Source organism: Epinephelus lanceolatus, chromosome 8 (assembly GCF_041903045.1).
Source record: "Epinephelus lanceolatus isolate andai-2023 chromosome 8, ASM4190304v1, whole genome shotgun sequence".
NCBI lineage: Eukaryota > Metazoa > Chordata > Actinopteri > Perciformes > Serranidae > Epinephelus > Epinephelus lanceolatus.
Window position 1 is genome coordinate 41,888,439 of NC_135741.1, and position 25,665 is coordinate 41,914,103.

Sequence of the window (25,665 nt, forward strand, 5' to 3'; positions counted from 1 at the left end):
GGGCGGGATACTGCCATAAATTCCTCCCAGATGAATCAAAAGTGGAAGAATTATATCTGTCATCACGACCATCATGTGATACTGAAAGTTGAGGAAGATGTGGTGAGAACAATATGTGCAGCATGAGAGACCACACCCTTTCCTGAGAATGGCAAGAGTAGTGGTACAAGTGAACTAGCTGCTTCATCATGAGTAAGCCTGGGTATCGGACCTCAATAGTGTTGTGAAGTGGGAGGATCTGCTTCTGTGGAAGTATTTTTCCCCAGTGTTTTTTCTTTCTCAATGTTACCCAACACAGGATCTCAGAAGTCTTCCTTATAATGAGAATTATATAGGCTTCTGTTAAAACGTTATTTCAGCTTTGTTTCCACAAGACAAGGTGTTTTGATCCATTTGCAATGGCAGATGGCTCTAAATACTGCAATATCCATGAACCTTAGCTGCCAGTGTTCTTGAAAAGAAGGCAGTTTCAGATGCAAGTCAGAGCTGTCAAAAAAAGACTTCTAAGCGCTTGCCAATTCATTTCAACTCTAAAAAACAGTTCCTAAAAAACAAAACAAAACAAAACAAACAAAAAAAAGAGACAATAAGCAGCACGCATCCAAGAGGAAGCTACAAAAACTGTGGACACACCACTGAAAAATCACAAAAATAAAGCAAGTTATGCCAAGTTATGTGAGTTATGTGAATCTGGGGTTTGCTTTCCTTTATACTTTTCTGTTCACAAACAGTAACCCACAATTCCAGCAGTGTATGCCTTTCAGGTGCATATTATACTAATTCCTGTTTTTAAGCCGTAACTTTTTTGTTGTAGCTATCTTGTTTTTTTTTTGGAGCTATAAGTGACCATTTTTAGGCAAGGGGGTGGAGCTGTGGAGTGAGGGGTGGATATGACTGAGAAGCTGAGGACAAGATTGGTAGACAGTCTGTCACTCAAAGCGACCTGCTCTTAAATATGTGTAACGTAAAGGCTTAATAAAATGTAAACAGGTGAGTTAAAGAAAAGTTCACCCCCCTACCAATACATTCTCACTCTGACATATCAATGTGTGGGCATGGACTTTCCATGTTTAGATATGATGTGCAAGGTACCCAAAGTGCATTGGTTGTTAACATTCTGGGGCGCCATATCAACTTCAGCTTGTTGCATACATTGTCCGTTTTCAAAATACACTTCTGTTTTCACAGGAAATGTACAGCTTGCATAGTGTCTTTAAAAATATAAACATTGCGTTGGTACAACACCACGAATTTTCCTTCAACAACAAATGCACGTGGTAACGTCTTTCCAACACTCACATGTGGTTGGGTTTAAGGAACAAAAGCACTTGGTTGGATTTAGAAAAAAAACAATAGCATTTGGCTTTACAATCTTATGGGAGGTAAACAGTGGCCTCCCCGGTGAAAGTCAGTGGTTGTTGGACCTATTCACCAAACCCTTCCCACCCACCCTACTCGGACTTTTGCCCCCTTAACTTACATTGTTGGCTGCGTTTCCTCCTGACACTGCCAGGTGCCGTTAAACAACATCAATGACCAACGGCGTATCATGCCGATGTGAAAGAACGGGTTTCTTCATTGGTGTCTGACGCCAGAAGTCATTGACCAATCGCTGGTATTCAACAACTTCTGAGTGAGAACAGGTTGCCTGTACATTTGTCATGAACGGGGAAATTATCTCTGAGACCAAAATCGTTTTTTGTACCAGGTTGTAATCATGTTTGTTTCTCCTGTAAAGTTGGGCATTTTCATCATGGAGGTCGACGGGGATTGACTTGCTTCTGGAGCCAGCCTTAAGTGGCTATGCGAGGAACTGCAGTTTTTGGCATTTTTCACTCTTTTTTCAGCCCTGGAGGTTGAATGAACTTCTCTACTTATGGGTTCATGTCCACAGGCTTGTACTTTTTAATTTCCATCAAGGAATCAGTGGACTAAAAGGTACTGTTACCTCTGGGACCCTGGACACCAGAAGTAACTCCTCTATACTTTAATACTAGTTTAGTTGGTAGTGGCCACAATGTCCCCATAACGCTGAATGTTGACAGCTGTTAAATTCTAAAAGCTGACATTGAATGTCTGGTCAGATTTGTTTGCTTATTTCTTGATCATTCATTCATTCATTCATCTTCTAACCGCTTCATCCTCTTGAGGGTCGCGGGGGGGCTGGAGCCTCTCCCAGCTGACATCGGGCGAGAGGCGGGATACACCCTGGACAGGTCGCCAGACTATCACAGGGCTGACACATAGAGACAGACAACCACTCACGCTCACATTCACGCCTACGGACAATTTAGAGTTATCAATTAACCTAATCCCCAATCTGCATGTCTTTGGACTGTGGGAGGAAGCCGGAGTGCCCGGAGAGAACCCACGCTGACACGGGGAGAACATGCAAACTCCGCTCTCACACCCGGGATCGAACCGGGAACCCTCTTGCTGTGAGGCGACAGTGCTAACCACCACACCACTGTGCTGCCCTTCTTGATCAGATAATTCTAAATTAATAATTATTATTAATAATTTAAATTGTTGCTAATTTTAGAGATTCACTCAAGCAAATTAGAAATGGTTTTGTAGAAAAACATGATTCTCAAAGTTTGGTGAGAGAAAAGTTTTGCTATTGGCAGTGAAAACAAGGTTTCAGGGCAGTGGTTTCTATATAACCTGCAAGGACAAAACAGCTGAATGAACTCAGGTTGAGTCTAGTCTGTGCTTGCCTCTATTTGTTGTTTCTGAGGTCTCCTGCTCTTTCTCTTTTTGCTCTCTGCTTTTTGTTCCTCCAGCAGTCTTCTGTTGCGAAACAAGGCACTCAGTATAACAAAGAGCAGCTGAAACACAAACACGCCGGCAGGCAGCGTTCCCTTTCAACTTGCCCGACCTTGGCTCAGAGGAAACTCGCCCTGTTCTGACATTCCCCCTCACTGCAATGCAAGCCCAGCCTCTTCTCTCTGTGCATTTCTACACAACACTTCTCGCTGTAAGGACAGTAGGGAAGTATAAGGTGAAAAAGAATACCCTTAAAGTTGCGCTAATCAAAATTGCTACAATATTAACAATAGGTCTGATGACTGAAAAATGAACAGTGTTGCTTATAAAGATAAACCCAAAGAGACCCAACAAACAATCCAACTCTACAGCTCGAAGGAGCCTTTTAGTTTCTTTTAGCTTGTCCATTTGGTTTTCTCACCTGCAAATTACAGGCAGCAGCAGACAGCTGTTTTTAGTGAAGAAGCTCTGATAAAGCCACTGTACCCTACTTGCTCAGCAGTAAACAGCAAATGCACACAGGTAGAGACGAACTGGTGAACATAGTGGAGTATGTAGCAGCTAAACAGACAGATATTTTCCCTAGAGAGTCGATAGGGACCAAAACAGTTACAGAGAGTGACCTTCATTAAGTGGACACATTTACCACTCCAAATCTAATTATTCTGTGTCTGATGTGTGTGCTTATATGTAGCTTTTTGCTGAGAAACCAAGGTTCAGTGTTGGCCAGTAGTGTCACTACCAAAAGCTCGAAGGGCAGCGGACTTACGTTTTTATGAACATCTGGATAAAAGTAAAAACTGACGATAAGTAATGTGACTGATGCTAGCACCACCCTGAGGCATGTAGACGAGGTAAGCACTTCCTCATGACATCAAATACTAACCCTTCATTTTGTTCTGCTTGCTGCTTTGCTATTGGCTTTTCCTGGCAAGACCCGCCCTACTCTGCCCCTGATTGGTTTGTTATTTTTATTGTTAATTAGGGCCCGAGCAGGAGACCTGCGGGGTCCCTATTGTTTTTCTCCCGATTATTTATTTATTTATTTTTTCTTCCGCCCATATGATCGCATTTTTCACTGCCTGAACATACCCCAAAACTCACCAAACTTGGAATATAAGTCACACCTGGCGAAAAATTTTATAATCTATTGTCGTCCTGAATTTCCACCACTAGGTGGCGCTATTATTAAGGAAAGTGCGTTTTGGCTCATAACTCCCATATACTTTGTCGCACATTCAAAAACCTTATATCCACGCGTTCAGTGAATTAGGCTGAATCTTGTGGTATAGGCCATGCCCATTTCCGCCCACTGTTTTTTTTTTCCGCAAATTCGCAAAAATGTCGCAAACCTACTTTTTCGAACTCCTCCCAGGCAATTTCACCGATTGGCACAAAACTTTGCACACAGCATCTGTGGACCCTCCCGACAAAAAGTTATTAAAAGAATTTTGATATTCCAAAGAATACTGAAGTTATTAAATAACAATTTCCTGCAGATTTCGTTCTAAACAGGAAGTGCTGCATATCTCCACATTCATGTATCCGAATGACATGAAACTCAGATTACCACTTCCCCATGAGCCCCTGAGGCTCTGTGCAAAGTTTCGGGTGATGACCACAAGATAGCGCTCTTTAAATTGAAGTATTTTATATCTCAATATCGGTTGGGCGGATTAACACGAAACTTGGTATAATTATTGTCAATGCCCTCCTGAGGATATCTGACTAAGGACTTACCGATCTGCCACTAGATGGCACTCTGGTGGCCATCTAATTTAATATTTGGCACTGTGCCAACACCATAACACATGGAAATAAAATTGATAGGGGTGGTATAGACTGGCCCCTGTAACTCACACACTAAAAATGACCAGCAGGTGGCGCTATTTTCAATGCAAAAGCGTTTTTGGCTTATAACTCCCACATAATATGTCGCACATTGTTAAACCTTCTATTTACGTGTTCTCTGAATTCAGCTGAATTGTGTGATGTAAGCCACGCCCATTTTCACGGTAACTTCGAACTCCTCCTAGGCGATTTGACTGATTTGCACCAAACTTTGCATGAAGCGTCCATAAAACGCCCAAAATATAAAACAACAAATTCCTGCACATGGTGTTCAAAACAGACAGTCTTTCATATCTTGACCAAATACAGTCCGATTACCACAACACTTTTGCTAATTGTGTTCCATGGCCATGGCCAATGAGGGATTGTGCAAAATTCGGTGCAAATCGGCCAATAGGTGACGCTCTGGTGGCAGTCTAATTAGTGTGAATGGCAGTAAATTGGAAAACCTTCAAATCCTCTTCAAAACTCATCGACTTTCAACCTCTTCTTGTCCCTCATACTTTGAGCTAGAGACACCATGTCAACTTTTAAAGAGTCAGAAGACCTTGAACTATTGGGCATGTATTCAGCTTCTACTTTTTGGAAAAATACATACGTGGATGGGGTGCCTACCTGTATACTGGGAATGTGAGTAAGAAATAACGTTTGTTTTTTTATTTATTACAGCTGCCAAGACATCTAGGTGCAGGCCCCCCGACGGCAGCATGCCCCGACGCGCATGGACTGCGAGTGCCCGTTCATCGGTGCTTGCAGCTTTAATATTATTATGGTTTTGTTGAGTGAAAATATATTTTGGAATTGTGTTTTTGAATTACTGACATAGCCAGAGAGCCTACTGAAAGAGGCCAAGACAGTCTTGGGACCTCAGCCACATGTTTTAAACAATAGAGAGGCCTTGACAAAACCAGCCAGTCTAAGAACAAAGGAAACGCACCAAGCTTCCATCGGTCCGGTAGCTATAAAAGTGTAAATCACTTTTGAAATTCAAACTCTTGTTCCCTATTGGGCGACAGCAGCCAGGTTCAGGTGGAGTCAGAAGGAACCCCCTATGACGTCACTGAGACTTTAATTGCCGCTGCGCGCTGACGCCCCTCGCAATCCCCGAGTGACGAGCTGCTGGAAGGAAGCCAAAGCTTTCTGTGCACAAGTTACTGCTAGGGAGCACCTCAAACGTTTGAATTTAACCGACCTAGGCCGCCCTTTTGTTTCTTGACTCGCTGGATGAGGAAAGACACTTTTTCTTTTGTTTTTAACACTCCACGGAGCACCAGAGAAATGCCGTGCAACCCCGCCGTTCCTCAGCATCTGCAGATTTTGGAGAACCCCCTTTTTCTCCCGAGGAAGACGGAGTCACCAAGGCCCCGTTTCTTCAACCGAGTCGACTCAGCTGATCCCTCTTCTGCCACACCGAGGACAGCATCTTTCATTCCGCTGTAGGACGCTACAGTGGCCCACACACACACACACATACACACATACAAACATATGCACACGCACACAGAGACCCACTTGCATGCTTTGATTTGTTGCTTCTAGTAAGTCAATTTAGTGTAGTATGTTTATTAAGTTAAGTTTATTTCCTTTATTAATCCCCCTGAGGAGAAATTCAATGTTTTCACTCTTGCTTGTCAATTACACACAGGTCCGAAAGACACACACATGCACGAACAGGACCTATACATGCACAAATTGGTGTGATGTCAGAGTGAGGCGCCCCGAGCGGTTGGGGGGTTCAGTGCCTTGCTCAAGGGCACCTCGGCAGTGCCCAAGAGGTGAACTGGCACCTCTCCAGCCACCAGTCCACGCTCCATATTTTGGTCCGGACGGGGACTCGAACAGGCGACCCTCCAGTTCCCAACCCAAGTCCCTATGGACTGACCTACTGCCTCATGTTATTGGAGGACATGTTCAAATGTCACAAAGTCTTCAAAAAAAATGTTTTATATGGTACTCCTGGTACCATACCGGGAGGGTTTGGTGGAAATGGGGCGTTTCATGTAGAGTAACTAGTAGCTTATCTCACATCATTGTCCAAGTAGCTTGCCCAACACTGGTAGAGACTAACTGATGAACATAGTGGAGTATGTAGCAGCTTAAGATACATATATTTCCTCCAGGAGTTGGTAGAGACCAAAATCGAGCTTAAGAGAGTGAATAATGGACTTTCATTAGATGGACCACTCCAAATGATATTGTTCTGTGTCTGCTGGATGTGCGAATATGCAGTTGTTTGCTGACAAACCAAGGTTGTAAGGTCAGCTGGCCACCAACGCTGTTAGATGTTGATATTTGGTTGACATTACGTTGACATTAGATTGTGACTTCAGGTGACCAAATTCAGTATCAGAAGAATGTATAATGCCAGCTTCAACAGATGACATTGATATTTTGTTGATTTGAAGTTCATTCATTCATTCATTCATCTTCTAACTGCTTCATCCTCTTGAGGGTTGCGGGGGGGTCTGGAGCCTATCCCAGGTCGCCAGACTATCGCAGGGCTGACACATAGAGACAGACAACCACTCACGCTCACATTCACACCTACGGACAATTTAGAGTTATCAATTAACCTTGGACTGTGGGAGGAAGCCGGAGTGCCCGGAGAGAACCCACGCTGACATGGGGAGAGCATGCAAACTCCGCACAGAAGGGCTCCCACACCCGGGATCGAACCGGGAACCCTCTTGCTGTGAGGCGACAGTGCTAACCACCACACCACTGTGCCGCCCTGATTTGAAGTTGTGTTATTAAAAAAACCAAAATGCAACATTTTTCAAACATCTCCTGCACAAATCATCTTGACATTGTTCTTACAACCTTCAATTGAAAGGTATGAAGAACAAAGCCAAATGTTTGCAAAATGTCATAATGTTAATGTCCACACAAGGGTAAATTCTAGCATTGTTAGACATTTAAAATACTGTCAACCCAATTTTCACTCCAACCAAAATTTAAGATGAAGAAGAAAAATAATATATACTGTGGGAATTATTCAGGGATCTGTATTGGGGGGGCAATTCTCCATATCCTGAGGTCATGACCTTACAGTTCTTAGGGGGAAGTTTTCTGTTTTGCTAAACCTTTTGTTGGGGGGGGGGGGGGGCAATCTCCTTTACGAGTGCAGCTGGTGGGTGCAACCTGGGTTCAAAGCTCTGGTTTGGTATTAAGGTCTGTAGAGACTGAAGGCTGACAGAGAACTCTGCTCTTCTCTCCATGCTGCATGTATTAAAGGAACTTGATTCCTCACACCGAGTCCATCACCTCTTCAGAGAGGAGACTTTCCCTCACAATACTTTATTAATCCCTGAGTGGAGATTCAATTTTTTTCACTCTGTTGTCATACACACACAGGCTTGAAATACACACACATGCACAAACAGGACCCCAAATAAAGAGATGTCAGAGTGAGGGGGATGCCCCGGACAGGCGCCCCGAGCAGCTGGGGGTTCAGTGCCTTGCACCCAGGAGACAAACTGGCACCTCTCCAGCTACCAGTGCTCACTCTATACTTGGTCCATACAGGGACGTGAGCTGGCGACCCTCCAGTTCCCAAACCAAGTCACTATGGACTGAACTACTGCTGCCCCCAGCATCTGTCTGATGTAAGAGTCCAACTTTTTTCAGACGTCATTTTGACATCTTGTGCCAGCTTGGTTGTGCTTTCAAGATATACCATGCAGGACTTTCCTAAAAAGCAATGCACTGACTCATACATAGGTAATCCCTCTCAATTCACCCTTCGCTAAGGCCCGCCCACCTTAGTTACTGTTGCTAAGTCCGACAAATTTTCGGTTTCGGCGCTGGACTGGCATGGCGCTCCCACTGTCGCTAACTGCACTCCATGGAGAAATACTCTCAAAATTTTGGAAAAACAAAAAAGTGATTTCAGACAGAAGCAGACAGAAGGGTCTACAATATGCATTTGAAGGATATATGCAGGATGTCAGACTGACACAGCAACGAAATCAAGATAACAAAATAAAGATTGAAGCTAAAGCCTACAGATCCAGATACAGAAAAGTGAACCACCACATCACTGCTGATCGCCACAGAAGACAATGAATATAAAGGAAAACTTTGCTGATATTGAACCAGCTGTGTGGTATCACAGTGTGAACAGATGAACACCCATGCCGCTGCCAGCACCCAAACCTCCGCCGACGGACGGGCAGGGATCTCCGGGGGAAGTCAAACAACATTCATCTGCAGACAATGCGATGACACACAGCTGGTTGAATATCATCAAAGTTTCCCTGCTTCCCCTAATTGGTTCCTGTACAGCAGGGTCAGTCTTTTTTTCCCTGTTTATAATCATTAAAAAGCAAAAGCAGCATGTGTATACATTCAGCAGGCTATATCTTCTGTAGCTAGCTAGCTAACCCTACACTTTTCAGGGTCTGATTTTGGTTTTGAAACAGGAAAGAAACGTAAATCTCCTTCCTACCTCTCCAGGTAACGAGTATCATTAATACACGACGCGCCCCAGGCACAACATTTAGCTCCAAATCCACAAAACCAGCCTGAAAATGAAGGAAATCTGACACGACTGCATTAGAGTCAATGGAGCACAGCTGTGTTGTTGTCAGACCCTGGTCTGAGCCGGCCCGATGCTACGTTATGATTGGCCAGTCTGCGTCCAGGGGTGGGACTTTGCGAAGGGTAAATTATCAATTATGACCAACTCTCTGCAGAGACTCCGCCCTCTGCCTGGGTTTTCTTATTTTATTGTTATTTTCTGTGTTCAGGATATTTATGGAAGTGTACCCTCACAGCACTCAGGTGAGCAGGCATCCAAGAGACAAAGTCCTGAAAAAATGCAAATATAGTGAGGCGAAATGCAAAATGTGAGTAAATCTGGGGTTGGATTTTACTTTTGTTTAAAAACAGTGACCAACAATTCTGTATACCTTTAAAGGATTTATTACGATCTGTGTCTTTTAAAAATGAAAAAGTTTTGGCCATTATTTCTATCCAATACCTTCTCACTCCGACCTCATCAAATATCGACGTTGGGTCATGGACTTTCCACATCGAGATATGACGTGCAAGGTACCCTTGGTGCATTGGTTTTTGACATTCTGGGACACCATGTCAACTTCTGCCTGTTACATGCATTTTCTGTTTCCAAAATACACTTCGGTTTTCACTTGAAATATACAGTTTGCATACAGTTTCTTTCAAAATAAATGCACTATATTGGTACAACACTGTAAATTTTCCTTCAACAACAAACGCACATGGTTACATTTTGCCACACATGCACGTGGTTGGGTTTAGGAAAAAGGAAGGAAAGCAAACACCAGCCTCCCGGGAGAAAGTTGGCGGTTGTTGGACCGATCCACCACGCAGACCTCTTCTGCCACCTCAACTCTGGTTGTTGTCCTGCACCATATTCCCTGATGCTGCTGGGCAACCAGCCGTGTATCATGCCGATGTGAAAAGGCTTTTTTTTATCGGTGTCTGATGCCAGAAGTCACTGACCAAGCACTGGTTTTCAACAACCTCTGAGTGAAACCGAGTTGCTCTATCAGCTACATAACATACTGCCAAAAGTAATTGCTGAGGTCTGGGAACATTGCAGCATTGTTATACTGATGACTGTCAGGTCAAGAACCACGTGCAGTCAGATATGCAGACCGATTGTCAACAAGCCAAAAACATGATTATTTAAATTACTTTATTTGGGAATAAATCCAAAAGTGAGCACATTTCATATTCCTTTAGTACACAGCAAAACCATATCCATGCACAACTACAGCATGTAGCTTAATTTTCTCTTCCAATGAAGTTTGACTAATCTGTAGGTTTGTTCACCACCTGTTTGATCATCTGATTGTTGACCTGTCAGGCTTGTTTTGCATGATTGTATCCTGTTGCCAGATGTCAGTGATGGCCTGGGTGAGTACAAACTTAATATTCATAATGGCCAAAACTATGAACAAAGAGTTCTTATTGAGTCTTAGAAGGGTAAGCTAAGCTTTGCTCACTGTTTGGCATACCTGTAAACTGTACCCAAATACTATATACTATAATCTGGCATGAATTTGTTGCTCAAGAGTAATTATCATCTAAAACTAATGTGTCCCTTTAATCTAAACAACTTTAACTCTAGTTGGTTGTGTAGTTCACTACCAAATACTGAATGTATGCGTAGTGTTTTGCATTCAGCATTGCAACAACCACTGACTTTCTGTCTTATTTTTAAATAAAATATTACTTTAGTAAGTAATTTAAATTACCTGTTGTGGTATTCCTCTTTGTCTAGCTAATTGAGCCTGGACTGTGACACAAGCACAGTTTGCCGCATGGGACAACAAGTACCAGAAACAACAGGCAATCACAGGAAGCTCAGTGCATTACAGTGTTGAGTGATTGATGAGTAATTACCTGACTGTGTCCGGATGTGGTGAATCCCACCCAGGTGCTACTTCAAGCACGTTAAATCAAGTAAAAGATTATCTCAAAGTAAGGTTATCTCACCCCGGCCTGCAAGGTAGTGTTTACACAAGGGACCCAACTCCACTACTTTCGCAACATGGTGAGGAAACCGTTGGCAAATAAACACTATTGTTTTGAAGGCTGACTCAATGTCTGGGCTGGCAGGTGATTATACGAGCGTTATAGCTTTTGGCTCTGTACCTCAGAAACCACATCCTTATGAAATCAGAGGAGGCATCGAGAAAGCACATCCGCGTCATGCCACTGTGATATCCTGATTCTGACTATGGCAGTTGGGGTGTGGGGATCAGGGGGTGTCTGGGTTGAAGCCATCTTGGTTTTGCAGACATGTCCAACCATGTGAGCAATGTGTGCTGGAACGCAGACAGCAGTATCTGACCCAACTCCTGAAAGGTGGTACGCCCTCAGGCTTCCTAGAAGGCCCATATGCTTTCCATGAAACTGTAATGTCGGGCTGGGAGTCAGGCTCACATTTTTTGGACACAATGTTTTAGATACAATATTGTATGCACACATCTTAAGACACATCAGCTTACAAATGCACACATATAAGTTATCTTAGACATCTAAATGATCCCTCTTGGGAAATAGAGCACTTCCAGCTGAAAACACTAATGGTTATTGGACTAAGGAATGTATGATAAAATCTGAACATACAAAAGACAACCATAACCTTGCAAAGCATTGTATTTTAAATATAGGCAAATATTGTTTATTAAATATATGCAACTCAAAGTTTCAGCAAGACCAGAGTGCAATAAAGGGTAAGTAAACAAAAATGAGTAGATGGGTACTTCACTTTCTATCATCAGTATCTACACATCCTGACATAGGTGGAGCCATTGGAAATGCATCAATCCATGGGCAGACTAAAAAAGTTATGCTAAATTGACATGAAATTTCTGTCAGACAAGGGTCATGTGACACATTTATTTTGTGTCTAGTGTACTCAAAACTTTTATGTTACTGTATTGTATTAGACTAAAAGTTTGAGTGCAAGCTGTTTCCAGAAAAAAATTAAGTTGAGTGAGCAAATTGAGGTTTTCAGTGCAACTAAATAGCAAAAAATACTGTACCCTGTACTTTTTATATAAAGCCTAATGTTACCACCACCTAAAATAGACCTTGGCCTACTTTTAATATTTGGAAATTATTTTTAGTGTTTTTACATCTTTTTATTGTGTTGGAAGATTACAGACTATCCTATACATTTCACTCTGATGAATAGGACTTCTTGCTGTCCCTAAAACGGAACATTGCTGCAGGTAATTAGTATAACCATTTCATCTCATATCATATGAAGTACTTAATTTGTGGTTCTGATGATCTCACAGGTAATTATGGATAACTCTGTCACATGAACATGCTCATGACTATATAGGTAAACTCAGAGTTGAGTGAGCTAGTTGATAACCAGCTTCCTGACACTAGTACAGGCAATGGGATCATTAAGGTCCAGATCCAAACGTCTGAAATTAAACACCGACAGCCAGGAGTGTATCTATCCTACATTCATGAGGTATATACCTGTTGTCACTGTGAATTAACAAATATTTCAGAAGTAAGCAAGGCAGTCTGTGGGAGTTGACATCGAGTAAAAAAAAGAGAAAAAAAAAGTAGTTTTGCAAGTAGCAAGTTTCTTTTGCAATTTTCTTGTAGCTTAGTTTGCCACATTTCTCTGGGCTTTAGTGTAGTGAAGCTGTATTTAAGCCCAGTTTCCACTGAGGTACAATTCAGTTTTCAGATTTACAAGAACAGCCACTATACACACATTTGGTTCCACATCTATTATTAAAGTATGTGTAAAATACGGGTCCATGTCATTGGTTCGACAGCCCATTGGTTCGACATCCCATTAGTCCGACTGTCCGCGGTGCTGAACGGCTCGCGGCGGCTTATGTGTTTGTCACTTTCTTTTTCATTTTAACCCACACCATGATCTTTTCCTGACCCTAACCAAGTGGTTTTTGTGCCTAAACCTAACCAGACCTTAACCACAGGGCATCATGATGATTTCGGAACGGACTTCGGAACAATGAGTTTAATATGGTTGGAACAATGGGATGTCAAACCAATGGGCTGTCGAACCAATGGGCAGTTCCCGTAAAATACATGGGGAGCAGTCTTTAGTCCAGAGGTGAGGCAGTTGGGCTGCTTCTTTTACTGCACCTGGGCAAGCTGGCCAAGAACAGAACAGACAGAAACCTGTTCTGAACATCTCTTTGGTGCTGTCTTGCTTCTACCTAAGACTGCACTGTAAACCTCAATTTGCTGAATGAATTTTTTTTTTCTTGAAAATAGTTTGTGCTCAAACCTTTTAGTTACAGTAACACTAGTCCATACCCAGGGATGTGTTATGTACAGAGGAATAAGAAATCAAAAACAGTATATTAGAGGAGATGCAAAATGAGAGCACTGTAAATGCACTGTGTAATAAATATTAATGTAAGACAAACAATGCACACTGTATTTAGAAGCATGCTTTATGGCAAAATACATGGAGCATAGTTTTGGCTGACGGCACGGAGGTACACGCGTGCGCGGGGCCGTGCGCAGGCACACAGGTACACACATACACACGCAACACGGAGAAAGAATGAAAGAAAAAGTGCACAGTGCAATGTTTAGTTTGTAATGTTTGTAGGCTAATGTCAGTAAAGTGAAAATACGTAACGACTGGCTCGCGCACACAGACACAGACGCGTGTTCGTTCAGTAAAATAATTACCTTAGTCTTCAGCGAGTGTTGGTGCGTGAAATTGCATGTCCCAGCCAAACTGTGGTCCCAGCGCAGGTGTTTTCAAAGTTATCTCCGCACATTCACAGCTCACGCTGCTAATGGTGCTCACAGTATGAATGTGTAGTGGAAAAAAAACGTGAATATAAACATTAGAAATGTGGGAAAAATGCAAAAACGGCATCGTGGCTGTCTGCACATGACCAAGATGAAAGCCTATGTGCAAGTTCAGAGAAATAGGTCAAAGCAGTGAGGAGGAAAACAGATGATGACAGATGGAGGGACAGAGGTTTCTCCATTTAATAGTAGGATAAAAGTTTTGAGTACACCAGACATGAAATAATATGCCACATGATCTTTGTCTGACAGGAATTTTAAGGCAGTTTAACATAACTTTCTTGATGTCTGAGCATTTAATTCTATGCCATATGAACATAAGAGCACTGAGTACATATTTTGCAACATTTATTTCACTTAACTGTAAAAATATATTGTTTCAAGCTTAGATTTCTCAAATTGCTTTCCTGAATTACTTTATGTTGGGCACACTAACACAGGATTGTGTGCCGACATTGCTCTGCAGTTGTAGGGGATGTGAATGGAAACACATCCAACATATACTAACATCACCCAGATGTACCGATCACTGGGACGAGGATAAAACAAACTGGAGGCCAGCTTCTTATTCCCGCTGCTTTCAGGCAGCCTTAGGATGCAAGAGCAGAAAAAGACACATTGTAGACCTTCCAGGACACTGAACGTGCTAATGCACATGAATATGCCATTCACCAGCACTCTTCTATAATGTTGTCTGTAATGACATGACAAGACACAACAACCTACGGTAGATAGGCCTTTTTTCTCTGTTGGTGCACGAAATTAGAAGTGTGTGTGTAGTGTGAACCAGGCATTACCTGCAACAGTGCAATATTCCAGCCTTGATTTCGATAGTCCACTGTGACGCTCTTGACTGCAGCAGTGATTTCTTTCCAAACTACGTTTTTCCAGCTTCCTTTGATGCCACTTTTCAGATCGAAGCAGTTGGTTGAATTGGACCTGGGATGTAAGTGTTTCCATTTCTAGCTCTGAGAAGTGTCTCTTCTTTAGCCATATTACGCCTCTCCATGTCATCAACTCTTGGGGTGAGGCCTCTAAACATAGAATATATTGGGGCAGGATATTTAAATGACGATTACTCTCAGCAACCATATTTATCAATGCCCGATCATTCCTACATTGTTACTGGCGAGATGAGAACATAGCATAAATCACACGTGAACCCTATGTGCTCTGCTCTGCACTGGTTTGTACGTTGGATTGATAAATGAGGGCCCATCTATTTACATTGTCCATACAGAACCTCCTTTGTTTTCACTGGTTGAAACTGTCAAAGGTGATAAGGGGGTGTTTTCTCTTAATCTTGGTTTAAATATTCGTAGGTATTTTTTCTTGTTTGTTTTTTATGCACATTTTAAGACTTCTAGCATCACAGACAGAAATGCCATGCAAAAACAACAGGAATTCAAAGCATTATACTGTCTATGATGTACAAATATTCACTGCATATCCATGAACAGGTCACATGGAACATAATCACTGTCTTTATTTAACTTTCTGTTTCTATTTCTCTCTCTCTCTCTCTCTCTCTCTGTCACACACACGCACACGTGCGCACACGCACACGCATGCACACACACACACACACACACAAAAATCAGCACTTACCAATGCTTGTTTGCAGAGGCAGTCATGCAAAACAGCACAGGGCTGTTTAGACAGCAGGCCCAGGTGTATCCCAGACTGTGCAGCTGGATGGGGGTTCACGCTTCACCCTCCCTCCCTCCCACCCAACACACACACACACACACACACACACACACACACACACACACACACATTTTCCAAACCACTCTCAAAAACCCCCATCCCTTCATCAAACAGCTTACCCACTCATACCATCATCATCATGTCTGCCAGCTGCCAGACAGGCAAATAGTTACATGTACACACACCCCTATGCCAAAGGAATGTTCTCACACTGACGCTACGGTTGACAAAATGGACTCCCATTTGTTCCACTTTACCTACATGTCACTGATTAGTATTAAATGATCATATAATAATGAGTACAGAATACATTCACTGATCACTTTATTCAGAATTCATGAACTTTTTTTTTGCATCCAGACCCAACCACAAAAACTCTGTGTATTTACAGTACATTTTGCTCATGTTTGCATATTATTTTGAAAACCTTTTTTATGTTTAAAACCTAACATTTAAAACATAACACATTCTTCACCTTCATCGACAAAGGAATAGATATTAAAGAATGAAGAATTTTCATCCCTTGACAATTTTTATGAAGGGCTTATGCCAAGTTAGGAAAGCGGACAAATGAGGCCGTTTAAAGCTGTGTGGGACTATATAGTTTGGGGGGGGGGGGGGGGCTGCACATAACCACATAACAGAAGAACAGAAGGAAGAGAAGAAGGAGAAACGGTGTATATATGTATATAATGCCTTTTTGCCAAAACTGCTGTGGTAGGTCGGGCTTGGGCCTGGACAGAAAGTGTGCAGGCTCATGTAGGATCCGGTCTGGTGTTTTGGGGAAGAATCAGAGCTCTAATTTTGGTAGCTATGTTCAGCCTCTTACTCTTTTGATCAAAATTATTTGAAGCTATATCCTGAGGCTGTTCTGTAATTAGTTTTCTAATAAGTAAGTCTGATAAGTATTGCAACTTCTGATCAATCCATATCACTTTCAGGCTTAAAATAACAAAATCTGCTAAGGCCCCACCCATTTTCCGGTTTAAGCCATGCCCATATCCATCCATTGGAGTACCGATATAGGTACAGATAATTTAATTTCATTGGTTGGACAGATACAAATAATGGTGTACTCGTTCTTCCATAGAAAAAATACTTGGTTCCGAAGAAAAATAATCACTGTAAACGATGCATTATCATGAATACATTATTTTATTTTTTTTTTTTAAGATTATTTTTGGGCTTTTTTGCCTTTATTGTATAGGACAGAGTGAAATGGGGTGTGAGAGAGAGTGAAGGGTGACATGCAGAAATGGTTGCAAGCCAGAGTCGAACCTGCAACCGCTGCAGCGAGGCACCGCCCCTGCACATGGGGCGCCGGCACCATCCACCACGCCACTGACTTAAATTAAATAATTGATGCATCAGTGTAAGTTGCATTTTTATATTGCAGCAGGTCAAGCTGGAGCTATTGAAACTATATGAAGCTTTGTGTTAGCTCATGTAGGACACAGAAGTCATACACCCCAGCTGTCAGCCAGCTGATTGGATCATTGCTTCTAATTAGTCACACACCAATCACAGCCCACTCTCACTACAAGGCAGTCCATTCAAATATGGCCTCCTACTTTATGATCCCTGCTACACCAGTGCTGCCACACACTGCCTCTGCTGCTGCTGGCAAAGCTTTGCCTCCTCCACCCCAGCCTCCACCTTACTAATTGTAGTCGGGTTTCCATCCACCTATTTTTATTTGCATTTTTAACAATTGCAAAAAAAAAACTTGAATGGTATCGCCAGTAATTCGAAAAAAGTTTTTACGCTTGGAGGGGGTGGAAAAGTCAGCATATCGATATTAGGAAAATGCGACTTCTGGCAATGGAAACAGATTTAGCGAATAAACAATGACGTAGGCTACCGGATCCTACTTATACTTCACACACACACCTGTGTGAACTTAGAGAGAGATAATTACTCATTAGTGTCAGGTGAGTGTATTTCACAACTTACCTGAATAGACTGGACGTGTTGAATACCGCTGCATCATGTGCGCTGCATGGTGTACCAACACAGACATCACGGCATTATGTAGGCTACGCTGACAACGCTGATATGAGTGTGATGAGAGCTCACGCAATAACCAAGAAGTTCCCAAGGAATCTCTCCATCTCGCCGTAGTCATGAATGTGCCGCTAGTTGTTTACATCAGTTGTGGACATGAGACGCTCTCAATGATGTCATCTCACGGTGCCCTCTTCTTCTACGGGTGTTCTTTTGCATTTTTATTTTTCACGAGATGAGCCACCTACTGCTCGACCCGTTGACTCCCAATACTTGCAAAATAATAATGAATGGAAACGTGCATAAATTTGCATTTTCTTTTGCGCATTTTAACAAAATTCATGTAAAATTTGCGATACATTTGCATGGAAACCCAGTTTCAGACTCCTAACATGGCTCAAAGGTTAAAAAGGTATTTATGTGTTGCTTTGGACCCACTCTTGGATACCCAGGAGATTTTCTGCATTGCACTCCCTGTATTGATTTAGCATGCTGCTTGTCTAATCCAGGGAGCATCTTAAGAGTGGATCCATCAGCGCCAGGCATAACTGTATTTCCATTTGTTGCAATAAATGGTTAAATCTACGATAAGAGTGTTCCTGACTGAATTTTTCTTCTCTAGTGTAATCTACTAGTTCAGTGCCTATTCAAAACATGCCTGCTCGGAATGGGCCAATTGCTTTGCCTCCCTTAGTTGCTGTTTCATTTTAAAGTGTTAAAAGTTGCCAACTTGTTTTAAAAACTTTGAAAGAAGGCATGGTAAATTTAATGGGGACTTCTGACTTTTTCCTGTACCACAGTAAAAAAAAATTTCAGTGATTTAGGAATTATATTGTTCTCAATAAAGATCTGAATATTTGATTGTGAAAGAGGCTTCAGCTACATGTCTTTGTTGTTTGAAAATGTGTATGCTGCACTCTGGCCCCGGTTTGTATGATTTTATGGTTTATTGTTAGCCCAGGCAGGCTGGGCATAGTACTAGTATGTATTACACAACAATAAAGGTAAAAATCCCATTAATTCATTCATTCACTATAAAAATGTACTAATACAATATTGCCACCTGTACTTTTAAAGAAACTGAGGTTGTGTGGGTGTTTGTTGTGTTAGCCTGCAGGCTTTTGATTATCTGTTCACTTGTTACCTGCAGTTGCAGAGGTAGATGTCCTGGTCACACTGTCTCCCAAATCCAACTCTTTTAATATTGAATATCTGCTGTCAAACACACTCTGTCCTATTATTTATAATTTTTGTTTCATTAAATTAGATTTTTTTTCTAACATAATGCAAGGTTCACAGAGCACAGCTACGGTTACACCTAAAAATCCAAGTTAATGTCTAAATGCTTTTCAAAATAGCAGAAAAGCCAGGGTGGTGCATCAACATTTTAAGTCAAAGAAAGCGGTCAGAAGCTATTAATGGGTAGCATTGAGCATCTTATTACATTGCTTGAACCTACACACATTTGTAGAAGCAAGAAAAGGTCAGAAAACACTTGATTTCTCAAATTATTTCACTTACGTTTGATGACTAGATAGTAAATGATAATTTTCACTCCAGACTTTTAGCTGAACAAAAATAGTTTCAGTTTCAGTAAGATACGTTAACACTCTTCTCACCCCTACTTAAGTATATCCATCCACAGAATCTCAGATGCTATCTCCCAATAACCCTAAGACCGTATAAAAGCCAGATCTGTAAGCTACTTGGCTTTAATCGTGGACACTCTGGACTTAAAAAGAGTTTGAGAGATACTATAGGGACTAATCTACTTCAAAATGCAGCTCTCACACTTGCTGTCTAAAGAGATCAAGGCCAACGTGTGAGCTAAAGCTAAGGGCTAAGCCAGTATCTGCAGTGGCGGGTGGGCTGCAGAGAGAAGGTGAGGAGGAAAGGAAAGAGGTGAAACACTAAGCATGCAAGTACATCCCCCGAGGGCCGAGGAGGTATATTCAACTACAGCTGCACTTGAAAAAGTTTTGACACTGTACTTCTTTCATATCCACAGCCACTCTTTTCTCTCTTTTTTCCCTCTCCTTCTTCTCCACCTTCCTCTCCTCCTACTGCCCCATCTTCCCATCCCTGACTTCAAAGTGCTATTTATGCAAAAACTGGTGGAGTTTTCCTGTCTTCACTCTTTCCTCCCTGGAGGCACATGTTCTTTTTTGGAACTTATCTACAATTTCTCTTTGTTAGAAAAAAAGAAATATAAAAGCATGGTCTCCTTCTCATCTCAGTTCTGAATGACTGTCCTCTGGTACACACTTGTTGTTTTCTGCACTCTAAATCTGTATTTTGCTCCTTCAGGATTCTTTCTTGGTTTTCTCCTAATCCCTTCTTTCTTTTCCTAGATAACTCTTCCTAGGTAAAGTTTTACCCGCATTTGCTTTTGAAGAATACTTTAAATTCCTACTAAAATTGGCACATTGTTAAAAAAAAAGGTGAACTCCAAAATGGAACTAGTGTTGATGCAAACCATATAATATAAGGCACAAAGACTTTGAGATGACCATTTCACTGTGTGACTTCTGTGAGGACCTACGTCTACTGACCGACCAATAGAAATAAAGAATGAAATGATGCACTGGCGCTACACCAAAACAAACAGATGGATAACAGCTTGCCATGGAGGCAAAATGCGCTAAAAGAAATGTGTGGGATTCCAGCAAAAAGGAAAACCTTGTGGCATTGTGGCAGCATAAGCCAAAGGCAAAGGCAAGGCAAAGGCTTTGTCCTTGCTGCAGTGACCACAGGTTCAAGTCCAATCCACCGCCCTTTGTTGCATATCATCCACTCTCTCTTCTCCCCTTTCATGCTAAGAAAACTGTCCTTTTGATTATAGGCAAAAAAGCCCCAAAAATATATTTCAAAAAATCATTTGAGATTCTTTTGTCCAAAATCTGCTGTTCAGAGCCAATCATATTTGTACTTGTTTACTGCTCCCCTTACCCAAATGCAGACTTCTTACCTAATTTTTTTGATTTTCTGAAATGCTATGAAGTTAATAAAGCTAGGGATGTTTTACTTTGTAAAATAATAGAAAAAAATGTTGACCAGCAACCCCATCCCTTTTTAAGCAATAATGAAATATTCAGAGCTTTTCAGTCTGACTTTAGGGAGCAACTTAACACTTCATTGGCTCTTTTAAAAGTTAGTTAGTTTTAGCAGACAAAGGGACTGTACTTTTCTTATACTTTTATTTTTAGACCTTAACATGACATTTGAAACAGTTGATAATTAACTGCTTATTACCACACATGAACAATGGGTTGGGTTTTAGAGAAAAGCCCTTACATGCTTCAAGTCATATCTGGAAAATAGTGGGAATGCTTCAGGCTTTACCTGTGGGGTCCCTCAGGGTTCTGTTCTTGTGCCTCTTCTATTTTCTCTATACACCCACTGGGTCCTATCATTTTAAGGAACAACATCTCCTTCTGTGGTTTTGCAGACAACATCCAACTATACCTAAAAAAAAGTCTCTAGTACATTTAGGACTGGATGTCCCAAAACTTGTTGATGTTAAAACAAACTGAAAATTGAGGTATACTTGATTCCCTCCACTGGCTCCCTGTCAGTTCTAGAGTTCATTTTACGGCTTTACCATTTGTCTATTAAGAGCTTCATGGACTGGCTCCCTCTTATTTATCTGACCTTTTCCTTCCCTATACCCCACCTCGGTCACTCATTTCATCTGACTAGTCACTTCTGGTTGCCCCTTGGTCTTGCCAGGACCTCAGGGGACACCGCATTTTCTCAGTTGCAGGCCACAGTCTGTGGATCAAACTGTCCCACCACATCAGATCTGCCCTCTCTACTGAAGGCGCAGACACACCAACTTGACATTAAGAAAAAGTTGTACCTGAACACACAGCCAAGACAACAGCCAACAAGCATGTATGTTCTGCGCCTGCGAACATGACCATGAGGCTCCGCCATCTGTGACACTGATTCAACGTGCTGAATTGACCGATAAAAGGCCAACAGAGACCAACAGGGTTCAACTAGTGCCAACCAATGGTGTGGGCCACACCAACCAACCTACGGCAACAGACGCTCACTGATGGCCCAACATTGACCAGCAGCTGACCATTCGGCTTGGTGTGTTGGGGCCCTTAGTCATTCAAAGCACAGCTTAAGGCCCACCTCTTTTCTTTGGCTTTTGAATGTACTTAAATTACCAAATGTCCTTTTATATTGGTTTGTTCCTATTTTCTGCATTACTTATGGATTTTACCTCTCTGCTTGGGTATATGGATGATTTTGTTGTCTGCTCTGTTGACCAGTTTTAATTCTGCCTATGTTTTTAAAGCACTTTGGTCAGCTCATGTTGTTTTAATGTGCTATAGAAATAAATTTCACTTGACTTAACTTAACATAAATTTCCCATCATCTGAGAGTATGATTAATTTCTGTGTCTGCTGGTGGTTTGCATTATGATCAAGGACTAGAGGTCACGTTGCAGCTTACCATCCATTTAATTCAATGCTGCATCATTGGTTTCCAGTCTCTTCCTTTTTATCTGTGTGCCTCTCTCCTGCCTCCTGCTCCCTTCTGTCTGTGCAGCTGCAATCCTCACAGCTCAAATCCCCTCCTCTCTCCCCTGTGTGCTGGACCGCCATCCAACTATTTAACCACAGCCCTGAAACAAACCAACATCTGTTTGGAGGCTGGCCCAGACCAGGCCACTGCCTTCCTGCTGCGAACACACCAGCCGCCGCCAGCTTAACTCCTTGCTGCCCAGGCCAGACATGGGCTTGCCACACCATGAATTGCATGTTCGCTCGCAGACAGTAGCTGAGGCTGCTTCCAAGTATTTTTTAAGATTCTCTGTCTGCGGTTTACAAGTGGTAATTTGGGATATCTATGTTTTTCTTGATTTAGACTCTATCTTTGGTGCGAAGTGCTCATTGCTGTGCTGTTTCTGAACTCTGCTCCCCAGAGAGCATTTGTCGATTAAGTTTGATTTTCAGTGAGTGGCAACATTTTTACTTTTCACTGTTCAGCTATGGGGGCCCTTACTGCTCATGCTTACCATGCAGTTCTTCTAATATTTATTTCAACAAACCAAAGACATAAGTCATATTATTTATATTTATATATATTTAGCAAAGGATATAACTCCTTATAGAGTAGATTCCCATCCCTATTATCTTTAATCTGTGGTTGACAGTCTATGTTTTTTCTTTTGCATGTTAAAAGTTTCACTGTGGTCATAAGAAGAGCTCAAACGAGTCCTGGAATAACTGATTAATCAACACGAAATCAGTTACCATCTGTTTTTTTTTATAACTGGCAGATGATGCATGTGATTGTGTGTGTAAGCATGTGTACCTGTCTGTCTGCAGTCAAGCTCACAAACTACTGGACCAATAAGCCTTATATTTTCTGTGCTCATTTGTGACTATGCTGAAGGACCTCCTGTGGTTGCGGTGATTTAAAAAAAAACTGTTTTATTGACTGTTCTATACCATCAGTGCTGTTCTGTACATAGTACTTGAATGTTTGGCCTTTGTTTGTCTTTATTTCCTTTTTTCATATCTGTCTATTTCAGTGTATGTACATTGAGAGCAACAAAACAAAGGAGTCTCTAATTAAATTTCACAAAGAAAGCGAATAGACCTATTTCTCAAATGTTGAGCTTTTTGTTTAATACAAAAAAAGAAAAGAAAAGAAGAGCTGCATAAAAGCCACAAGGCACATTTATGAAAACTAATTTGAAATAGAGAGGAGGGTAAGGGCCTTGTTGAAGGCTGGAAAATAGAGGCAATGCAGAGATGTGGTGCATACAACAAATAAAATGGGTTCAGCATGACATTTTGTCAGAGATGGCCACAGGGCAAAGTAACTCTCATTCATACGTCATATTATGCAAAGACATTTGACAACCAGTCACTTTTAGAAAGACATTACATCACATTTAGCTGACACTTTTATCCAAACCAACTTATAGTACACACATTCAACCATGTGGGTACAACCCAAAAGTGTGAGAATAATGGTGATCAATGCTGATCTACTTTAAGTGCTACAGAAGAAAATGCGAGAAAACTAATCTATATTTGAGGCGTTAAAAGCAGCAACTACATACTCATTTCATTTTTATCTTTATTTGTTGAAGAGGGACAATGTGAACAATTTAAAAATAAAATGTAAGTGCACCCAATTGTAGGCAAAAGGCTAATTTCCATTGGCAGTCCCCCTGCCAGAAGGAACACGGCTAAGAATCACAGAAGACACTGATAAGATTATTTCTTTATAGGTTCTGCAGCATCAGTGTTGTTAATACAATTTTCCAAATCTTCAGTTTTGTTTTCCAGTACTGTATCCCATAAGTAACTTGACTTAGAATATAATTCATTTCTTTCAAAATACCGTTGATTCCTTGTACCTTAATGGCATAGTTTTTTTTTAATGCACTTACACATAAGTGCCAGTAGGAACCAATGAGTTTTTTAACGGTACTTGATTTCTACAGTAAAATTACACTGTACAAAGTTTTTGATGCCCAGATTGCAATCATAAGACATAACGTAAAGACCACATCTGGCTTCAGTGATGTTGATGTTATGTTGCCTTGGAACGTAAGCTGCCTTCCCAAGTTTGCTTGCAGCTCCCAGTCAGAGGCAGTGGTGAGCAGGCCTGAATATGTTCCTGGCTTGGGTCAGGGCTAATCTCTGGCCCTGACAAAGACGATGTGCATGCTCTGGTCCGGGAGGTGCTTGCTGCTGGTCATGACTTTGGAAATGTACTGTGTCACTGCCCTTTGCACTTGGTCATGGCAATCAATATTGGCCTTCTTCCAGGGCTTTTAATGCAGCTATTGAGGATACGCTCCAGCATTCCCCTTCTGGGACATAGAGGGCACAATATAGTTTCACTCTTGACAGTGCTTTTAAATTCGATAAACAAATTAGATCAGTAATACAAACCAGCTTTTATCAACTCAGGCTTTTAGCTAAAGTAAAGGGCTATCTCTCCCCCCAAAATCTAGAGAGGGTAATCCATGCTTTAATAACCTCACGTCTGGACTACTGTAACTCGCTTTATGTCGGTATTGACCAGTCACTGCTACACCGTCTACAGCCTGTCCAGAACGCAGCAGCCCGCCTCCTCACTGGAAAGCGTAAACGCGATCACATCACACCAATCTTGGCCTCGCTCCACTGGCTTCCAGTGTGTTTTAGAATTGATTTTAAGATTTTATTGATTGTTTTTAAAGCCCTAAATGGGCTGGCACCCTCTTATTTAACTGAACTCCTGCACTTTCATGCTCCCTCCAGAGCCTTGAGATCAGCCAGTCAGCTATTACTGGGTACTCCTAGGACTAGGCTGAAGACCAGAGGTGACAGAGCCTTTGGGGCGGCTGCCCCGAGGCTCTGGAATAGCCTGCCCCTGCACATTAGGTCTGCCCAGACCCTAGAGGTTTTTAAGTTTTTTCTTAAAACCCACTTCTTCTCTCAGGCTTTTAACTCAGGTTGAGCTGGACACCCAAACATTTTATCTTATTTTTATCTTATTTTATAACCCTTGTATTTTATTTTATTTTATTGTATTGTATTTTATGTATCTTATGGTTGTTATTGTGGTGTACTATTGGGTGCCTCATTGTATTTGCTTGTTTATTTCTATTGAGCTGTTCAGCACTTTGGTCAACCTTGGTTGTTTTAAATGTGCTTTATAAATAAAGTTTGAGTTGAGTTGAGTTGAGTTGTCCCTGGAAAGACACCTTTTTCTTTTTGTTTTTAACACTCCATGGAGAACCGGAGGAACGCCGCGCAACCCTGCCATTCCTGAACATCTGCAGAGTTTGGAGAAAACCCCCCAACTCAATTCCGCTGATAACCCTTCTTCTACTCCGAGGACAGCATCTTTCATCCAGCTGTAGGACGTCTTTCATCCCGCTGTAGGACGCTACTGTAGCCCCGCGCACTCATCCTGGAGCAACAGAAGGGACACACGCTGTCACGCTGTGCGACTCAAGTAAGAGAGCTACAGAGACTTTATATTTAGCCTGTGATT